This window comes from Pseudorasbora parva, chromosome 3 (assembly GCF_024679245.1).
Source record: "Pseudorasbora parva isolate DD20220531a chromosome 3, ASM2467924v1, whole genome shotgun sequence".
NCBI lineage: Eukaryota > Metazoa > Chordata > Actinopteri > Cypriniformes > Gobionidae > Pseudorasbora > Pseudorasbora parva.
In genome coordinates, this window is record NC_090174.1 from 54765716 (window position 1) to 54775670 (window position 9955).

The 9955-nt window shown below is 37.0% G+C and overlaps 1 long non-coding RNA gene across 1 annotated transcript; it reads left to right on the forward strand.

The window, feature by feature from the left end:
• Nucleotides 1-783: 783 nt before the first annotated feature.
• LOC137072061 (uncharacterized) lies at nt 784-9606 on the forward strand. Its single transcript, XR_010904606.1, has 4 exons — nt 784-1135; nt 2863-2957; nt 8019-8101; nt 8178-9606. It is a non-coding gene; the product is annotated as an uncharacterized lncRNA (long non-coding RNA).
• The last annotated feature ends 349 nt before the right edge of the window (nt 9607-9955 follow it).

Genomic DNA, 9955 nt, shown 5'->3' on the forward strand with positions numbered 1-9955 from the left:
ACGCACACTATGGTTAACAGAGTATTAACCGCTAAGGGCCTCGGTTAACGGTTAATGAAAAACTTGAAAACGTGCAGCCCTAATATTTACTGTTGCTAATACTTTACTAAGCAATCAAACGTAAAACGAGGTCTGAAAATACAGACCCAAAAATTCCTTAGACTTGCATTAAAGGAGGGATCTGATCTGAGCCATATTTAGATACTAGAATGAGACGCTAGGATGGGCTCTTGACTTTGGTCAGTGATCAGCCATCTAAAATGCCCAAAAACACTTCATGGATCATGGGGCTTCAAAATTTCACAGTCACAGGTGGCCCTCTTTTGACTTGCTGTTAATATAAAGGCCACATGATGTTTGGAGGTTGAAGTTGCTGTTGTTTCCAATTGCTTCCACTTTGTTATCATACCACTAACAGTTGACCGTGTCATTTTTAGTACTGAGGAAATTTCATAAATGGACTTATTGCTAATGGACAACCTATCACGATACCTCAATCTTGAATTCACGGATCTCCTTAGAGCGACCTGTATATATATATATATATTGGACTTTCTATTCATCAAAGAATCCTGAAAAACACCTGTATCATGGTTTCCACAAAAATATGAAGCACCACAACTGTTTTCAACTCTAATAAATGTTTCTTGAGCAGCAAATCAGCATTAGAATAATTTCTGAAGGATCATGTGACTGAAGAAGACTGGAGTAATGATGCTAATAATTCAGCTATAACATTACAATAATAAATTGCATTTTAAAATACAAAACAGTTCTTTTAAACTGTAATGATACTACATTTACTGTATTTTTAATAAATTAATTGCAGCATTGGTGTGCATTAGAGACTTCTATAAAAGACATTAAAAACAGCTTACTAACTTGTACATAGTAGCATACTGTCAGACACAGAGGGATTAGTGCAAGTGCAAGGTTTATTATCAGAGGTTTCAGACACAGGTTATACTTAAAGGGATGGTGACACTTAGATGAAGGACAATGATGGTGAAGATGATGAAGGTGAAGACAAAGAGGACGATGATGATGAAGACGAAGATGGGTACAGATGAATGCTTCTAGGCAGGACAGGGAGTCAATGATGGGATCGGTGCAAGACCAGACAATGGGAGTAAAGGTGAGCCGGGTTGATATACAGGTCCTTCTCAAAAAATTAGCATATGTGATAAAAGTTCATTATTTTCCATAATGTAATGATTAGATTTATTGCACACCAACTGAAATATTGCAGGTCTTTTATTGTTTTAATACTGATGATTTTGGCATACAGCTCATGAAATCTTAAAAAATTAGCATATCATGAAAAGGTTCTCTAAACGAGCTATTAACCTAATCATCTGAATCAACTAATTAACTCTAAACACCTGCAAAAGATTCCTGAGGCTTTTAAAAACTCCCAGCCTGGTTCATTGCTCAAAACCGCAATCATGGGTAAGACTGCCGCCCCGACCCTGTCCAGAAGGCCATCATTAACACCCTCAAGCGAGAGGGTAAGACACAGAAAGAAATTTCTGAACGAATAGGCTGTTCCCAGAGTGCTGTATCAAGACACCTCAGTGGGAAGTCTGTGGGAAGGAAAAAGTGTGGCAAAAAACGCTGCACAACGAAGAGGTGACCGGACCCTGAGGAAGATTGTGGAGAAGGACCGATTCCAGACCTTGGGGGACCTGCGGAAGCAGTGGACTGAGTCTGGAGTAGAAACATCCAGAGCCAGCGTGCACAGGCGTGTGCAGGAAATGGGCTGCAGGTGCCACATTCCCCAGGTCAAGCCACTTTTGGGCTACAGAGAAGCAGCACTGGACTGTTGCTCAGTGGTCCAAAGTACTTTTTTCGGATGAAAGCAAATTTTGCATGTCATTCGGAAATCAAGGTGCCAGAGTCTGGAGGAAGACTGGGGAGAAGGAAATGCCAAAATGCCTGAAGTCCAGTGTCAAGTACCCACAGTCAGTGATGGTCTGGGGTCCCATGTCAGCTGCTGGTGTTGGTCCACTGTGTTTTATCAAGGGCGGGTCAATGCAGCTAGCTGAAATATTTCAGGTAGTGTGCAATGAATCTAAAATATATGAAAGTTTAATTTTTACCATTACATTATGGAAAATAATGAACTTTTATCACATATGCTAATTTTTTGAGAAGGACCTGTAGTGGTGACTGGTGATGGTGCCCAGGAGTTCAGAATGATGGTGATGGGGAACATGTGTGTGGTTGTGACTGATGATTGTGAGGGCGTGACACATACACATATGTAGGTAGTTTTAATGTTTAAAATGTATGCTCCTGAATGAAATGTATGATATAGCATCTTAAATTAAATGTATCTTTATTGACAAAATCATTTGTGGAGGGTCAATTTAATATTTAGCAAAATTTGAACCTTTATAATCACTAATATTAATGGAGTTAATATTGTAACTTCTGCTGAATACATTCTGGTTTTTTTCCATCAATAATAGGCAATACCAGAATAAGCAATACAGCATGGGTTTCATACTGTATTTGTTAGCATATGGTCTCAAACTATTTTTTTTATTATTTTATTTTTTTTGCCACACACATCCCACTTGTGGTTTATATTTGTCTCAGGTAAATATATATTTTTATTGAAGCATCACCCATCTTGTTTAGAAATGTCCTAAACCTTCTGCACTAACTGACAGTTTGTTTTCCCCCTTTTTTAAGTGTGCTGTGTCAGTAATGTCAGAGCTTTCATAACTGCCAGCAAAATTGCCACCAAACCGCTTGTTTGTTCAGTCAGCTATGATTTGTGACGTTCAGCACGGTCTGTCTACGATGGTGTTCCTAGACATGTTGACCTTTTCAAATGCTTGTTTGTTTGTTCGACAGGCTGGGTGGGTGTTGCTAGTCTGACGGTTAAGGATCTGAGGAAAAAAAAGGTGCCAATATGTGACACAGATGTGGCCGACCGGCGAGCTGAACAGGTACTGAGGTCTCTATAGGTACAGATTACTTTTTTTTTTTTTTTTTTAAATATAATGAAATATAATGTACATCAGTTGTTTTTCTCAGAGTTTCTTGGCAAACAATACTTTTTTTTTCTAACTCAAGGCTGATTTCTGCTCAGGCTTCCATCTCAAGCTTTTTTTTTCCCCACTCTCTTCAACAACAGATTCTTAAAGCAAAAAAAGCAATATAAATAAATAAATATATATATATATATATATATATATATATATATATATATATATATATATATATATATATATATATATATATATATATATATATATATATATATATATATTTTTTTTTTTTATTATTATTATTATTATTATTATTATTATTATTATTATTATTATTATTATTATTATTATTATTATTTTGCTGTGTGAAGTTAAGTAAATTGTCTGGATCTCACTTAAAAGCAAGGTATGGCTTTTGTAGCATTCTATGCGAACGCCTCCTTACCCAAAATTGTTGCTGTTCCAATTTCATGTAAATATTACAACCTAAGCCCATTTCACAAAATATACACTGTTAATGAGATTTTTAGTTTGATTTTGGTTCATTCACACTGCCACTGACTTTCTGGAATCTGTGCGTGTGTAACCCCTCCTGTTCGAACCTCCCGCTCCAAATGGGACTCGAACATGAGAATGACAGTCGGACGCTCTAACAAGGAGGCTAAAGGCTGCAAGCTCTAGTGTCAGTCACTAGAGCATCTCTTGAGGTCAGAGGAGTGAGGTTTACTCGCACTGTGACTACTAGATGACCTCTGTTAAACGTGCGTTCACACTATAAACTGTAAAAAAAAAAAAAAAATGGGTGACTCACCTACACTCTTTTCCATTGTAGTAAGTGAAGCTGCCAGTGTCCCAATATGGCACTGACATCTTAGGTCTCGAGTCTGTACAGTAGTGAACCTTAAACAAGAGTCCGTGCAGTATTGAGCATGAAGTGGTGTGATGATATCAAGGCCTCCCCCACCCTACTTTGCTCAGAGAAGCCACCAATCTCAGCTGTCAATCATAATGTCACACCTCTGTTTTTATAGCATCAAATAGCTAACTAAAAACAAACTTATTTAAAGAACAAACAACTAAACTAACATCAGCATCATAAAAACTAACAGAAATTGGGGTATCCCGTTCCACCACATCCCAAAGATGCTCAATTGGGTTGAGATCTGGGGACTGTGGAGGCCATTTTAGAACTTTTTGTCATGTTCAAGAAACTAATTTGAAATTTTGAATGTAGCCATTCAAGTAGCCATCAGAGACAATTGGCACTAAGGGGCCTAAAGTGTGCCAATAAAACATCCCCCACACCATTACACCACCACCACCAGCCTGCAAAGTGGTAACAAGTAACAATGGATCCATGCTCTCATTCTGTTTACGCCAAATTCTGACTCTACCATCTGAATGTCTCAACAGAAATCAAGACTCATCAGACCAGGCAACATTTTTCCAATCTTCAATTGTCCAATTTTGGTGAGCTCGTACAAATTGTAGCCTGTTTTTCCTATTTGTAGTGGAGATGAGTGGTACCCGGTGGGGTCTTCTACTGTTGTAGCCCATCCGCCTCAAGTTAGTGGCTTCACAAATGCTTTTCTGCATACCTCGGTTGTAACGAGTGGTTATTTCAGTCAAAGTTGCTCTTCTATCAGCTTGAATCAGTCGGCCCATTCTCCTCTGACCTCTAGCATCAACAAGGCATTTTCTCCCACAGGACTGTGGCATACTGGATGTTTTTCCCTTTTCACACCATTCTTTGTAAACCCTAGAAATGGTTGTGCGTGAAGATCCCAGTAACTGAGCAGATTTTGAAATAATCAGACCCGCCCGTCTGGCTCCACCAACCCTGCCACGCTCAAAATTGCTTAAATCACCTTTCTTTCCCATTCTGATATTCAGTTTGGAGTTCAGGAGATTGTCTTGATGCATTGAAGCAACTGGCTTGTGATTGGTTGATTAGATAATTTCATTAATGAGAAATTGAACAGGTGTTCAATAGATGTTAATGAACAGATGAGAGAGAGAGAGAGAGAGAGAGAGAGAGAGAGAGAGAGAGAGAGAGAGAGAGAGAGAGAGAGAGAGAGAGAGAGAGAGAGAGAGAGAGAGAGAGAGAGAGAGAGAAATTGTATGCAATCAAGGCTCTGTGGGAAAGGGTCTTTTGATAAATTGTCTGTCACTTTGCACAATATAAAACCCGATAATAATCAAAAATGATATTTACTTTTTATAAATAAAATGTGAGTGGTGCTTCTAAATGTGTTCTGAATTTGCTTTGATACGTTTTTTATTTTGTTTACGTTTTGCTGGTAGGACAATATTAAAGGCACAGAACGTGATTTCTTAGAAACACTGTTGATATTTTAAATCAACCCAATCAAACACACCCTTCCATTCATTGTTCTGCCCCCAAAATGCATTAACATGCAATGCAAGAGTGGATGTTTCTTTATCATAGCTGAAGAGAAGCAAAACAATGAAATGAAATAATGTGTTTCAAAAAAATAAAGTGAAGACGATAAACAAACGATAAGGAAGAACAAACAATTACAAGTCATCAACACTTGACACATGACTCAAAGAGAACTGCAATGCCAGTTCAATTAAGTTCATAAAAAGAGAGAAAGAGTAAACAACAAGGCAATGAATTGCATAATTAATTTACATAGTGGTAACACGGGACATCTTTTATTTAAGGTGAGGGGTATGGCCCAGTGATTAACAAGAAAATAGCACTTTATATAAGCAGGTTGTCAACCCCTGGTTTAAAGAAAAGCTCCCAGAAAAAGAGGCTTGGGAGTGTACAGTGTAAATGCCAGTGCAGGTCACTTTCACCTTGGTTTTGTGTTACACCAATTTTTTTTTTACTTTAGTGAAATACCATAAACCATTCCGGGGCTTCACCGAGCAAATATGGGGGTTTGTATTACATTTCCATTGGGCTTCTTTGTTGTGGTTTGCAAAATGGGAAAAGAATGAGGTTAAGACTGTAATTCTGTTTCTGCCTCATCTCTTGTGCATTAAGAGCACAGCATGTCCGGCTTTATCCGCTTCTAGTATGGTTGTGGCAAGGCCATGCTCACCGAGTCAGGATGTTTCAGTTCAAGGTTGCTCATTGAAACCAGATAACATTCCAATTTGTTGCAATTTCTGTCCACAGTCTTGAGTAGTTTTCTTATTCTGTTACGGGTGTTCAAAACACCAGTTTTTCCTATTGACTATTTCAGGAACTAAAAAGAAATAGATCACAAAAAGCTTCTTTCTATCTTTCTGTCTATTTGTCTTACTGTATCTATCTGTCTGTCTGTCTAAATTATATTGCCAAAAGTATGGAGACATCAATCACCAGTCAAATCCAATCACTTCCATGGACAAAGGTGTATATAAACAAGCACATGCAGACGCTACTACAAACATTTATAAAAGAATGGGTCACTCTCAGGAGCTCAGTGAATTCAAGCATGGTACCTGTGCAATAAGTCCATTTGTGAAATGATCTTACTACCACGGTCAAGTGTTAGTGGTATTATAACAAAGAAGAAGCAATTGGGAACAACAGTCACAAAGCCACGTAAAATCACGTCAGAAAATACTGCGCAGAAGTCACCAACTTTCTGCAATAGCTGCAGACCTCCAAACTGTGTGTGACCTTCAGATCAGGTCAAGAACAGTGCGCAGAAAGCTTCATCGAATGGGTTTCCATGGCCGAGCAGCTGCATCCAAGAATCACCAAGCACAATGCAAAGCATTGAATCAAGAGCAGTGGAGATGTGTTCTCTGGAGTGATGAATCATGCTTCTCTGTATGGCAATCCCATAGACGGGTCTGGGTTTGGCAGTTGCCAGGAGAAGGGTACTTTCCTGACTGCATTGTGCCAAGTGTAAAGTTTGGGGGGGGGGGGGGGGTTGTTTTTCAGGGGTTGAGCTTGGCCCCTTAGTTCCAGTGAAAGGAACTCTTAATGCTTCAGCACACCAAGACATTTTGGACAATTTCATGGATGGCATCTTCCTACTGCACACCAGTTCACAAAGTGTCGGTCCATAAAGACATGGATGAGCGAGTTTGGTGTGGAGGAACTGGACTGGCCTGCACAGAGTCCTGACCTCAACCCGATAGAACACATTTGGGATGAATTAGAGCGGAGACTGAGAGCCAGGCCTTCTCGTCCAACATCAGTGCCTGACCTCACAAATGTGCTTCTAGAAGAATTATCAAACATTCCCATAAACACACTCCTAAACCTTGAGGAAAGTCTTCTCAGAAGAGTTGAAGCTGTTATTGCTGCAAAGGGTGGGCCAACTCCATATTAAACACTACAGATTAATAATGGAATGTCATTAAAGGTCATCTGTCTGTCTATCTATCTATCTATCTATCTATCTATCTATCTATCTATCTATCTATCTATCTATCTATCTATCTATCTATCTATCTATCTATCTATCTATCTATCTATCTATCTATCTATCTATCTATCTATCTATCTATCTATCTATCTATCTATCTATCTATCTATATCTATCTATCACTGTACACTCCCAATCTCACTCCCTATCTATCTATCTATCTATCTATCTATCTATCTATCTATCTATCTATCTATCTATCTATCTATCTATCTATCTATCTATCTATCTATCTATCTATCTATCTATCTATCTATCTATCTATCTATCTATCTATCTATCTATCTATCTATCTATCTATCTATCTATCTATCTATCTATCTATCTGTCTCTCTGTCTGTCCGTCCGTCCGTCCGTCCGTCCGTCCATCAACTAGGATTTGTCTGTTGTTCTGATACTGATCTTGACTGTTATTCTTTCAAAGGGCAATCGCTCGCATCTGGGTGTCTAATATAATTTTTTACTCTTCTGTGCACGTTATAGAGTATATTATAGTTGTCAATAATTGTAAAAAGAAATAATCCTTATGTATTATAATCATACATGCTGAGATGTATATAAGAGTTTTGTAAATAAAGCTTTACTTTCCAATATTGTTAACATTATTGTTTTTCAATTTTAGGTAAATCATCCTACATGATTCATGTGGAGGCATAGAGACGTGTTCATAGCAGGATGTATTTGTCCTCTTTTATCTCCACATTGGTAAGGAAGGCAGCAATTACAGGTTTTTCATATATTGTGTGGGCAGCGCAGACAATCTCTCGTCTCTTCCTCTCAGTAAATGATGTTATCCTGAACCAGTGTAGCACCCCACTGTTCCTGAGACGGCCAGTAAATTTCATTAGAAAGCAGAGGAAGGATCAAAACACCTCCGAGTCTGGTTGAAGAACAGGCTAATATCAGACCGTGAGTGTGGACTCATTGCGCTGTGTCCTCGCCAGGCTTGATGTGACAAGCAATTTGTCTGTCCACAACCAAAGAGGAATATGGCATCCAAGAAAATCACAGGCGGATCAGAACGGCCAATCGCTCACAACACACTGCAGCTGAAGAGCATAACTGAGCATAACATAACTGATGATAACTGAGGAGTCAGTATCATCTTAAAAAACGCCCACGGACTAAATTTGAACTTGGTCTAATGAGTTTCCGGTGCGGGTGGAGCTACTTGGATACGATGACAGGGCATAATAATTAGAATAAAGCAAATAAAGCTCTCACTTGATTAAGCTGATCAAAAGGGAGGTTTATTTTTTTATACATGTTTTTCATGTTGCACTTATTTCATGTAGGACATGATGCATTTTTTTTTATTTATTATTATTATCTAGAAATGCACCAATTTTATCATCCTTCAGGCAAAAACCGTAATTCTGATTACAGTACTTGGAAATGTAATAGCACACCTCTCCTCAACAAGCATAAGATGTCATTGATGTTTGTAGCACAGATGAGTTTCAGGATGAGTTTGAGTTTGAGTTTGAGTTTCAGCAGGATGAGTTTCATAATTACAGTAAGGGATTTGCTCAAATCCCCATAGCAAAAGGGATGTTTAGTGATGGACAGATTAATCTTAAAAATAGATTTTTTTACTAATTAATCAAGAGGGTCAATCCTCACATAAAAATATTGATTTTTTACTAGTAGTTTTATTCATGTAACATAAAAATGAATGCATTATCTTAAACGTTAACGTAAAAGAAGTGCAATCAAACAGAAAAAGCAAATAATACTGACTTTTTCACTTTCCTCAATAAACGTAATAATACAAGTAAACGTCACATTTTATTTTATTTCAATGTAAAACTGTTAAAAGATGAATTAGGCTCTGTAATAAATGTTAAACAAAACAAGTCTTTCTTTTGCATTTAAGGCATATTAAATGTTAACATTGGTCTTTCAAATATGTTAAATAGCTATAATTACTCATTATATCACAAAAAAATCCATTTAAAAGAGGTATTGATGTAAACAACAACAAAAAGTCAGTACAATATTGTTTAAAAGATTGGGGTCAGTGAGATTTTTTTTTTTAAAGAAATTAATACTTTATTCAGCAAGGATGCATTAAATTGATCAAAAATGACATTAAACACTTTACAATGTTAATGCTGTTCTTTCTAGTCATCAAATAATCCTGAAAAATGTATCGTGGTGGTTACCACAAATATTATAAATTGCAACGTTGATAATAAGAAACGTTTCAAATTGGCATATTAGAATGATTGCTGAAGTATCATGTGACATTGAGCACTGGAGTAAAAATGTATTATTTTAAAATAGAAAATGTTAATAATGTTTCATAATATTACAATATTTTTTGAACTTGGTGAGCATAAGAAACTTATTTTAAAAACAATAAAAAAATCTTACTAACCCCAAGTTTTTGAACAGTGTATTATCTACAAAAAAATAACAACCTTATATATATATATATATATATATATATATATATATATATATATATGTATGCATGTGTGTGTCAACAAATTAATAATATTTGTGATTTCTTTAATTAAACCTATTAATTGTATTACTACATCAAGTGAACCTTTG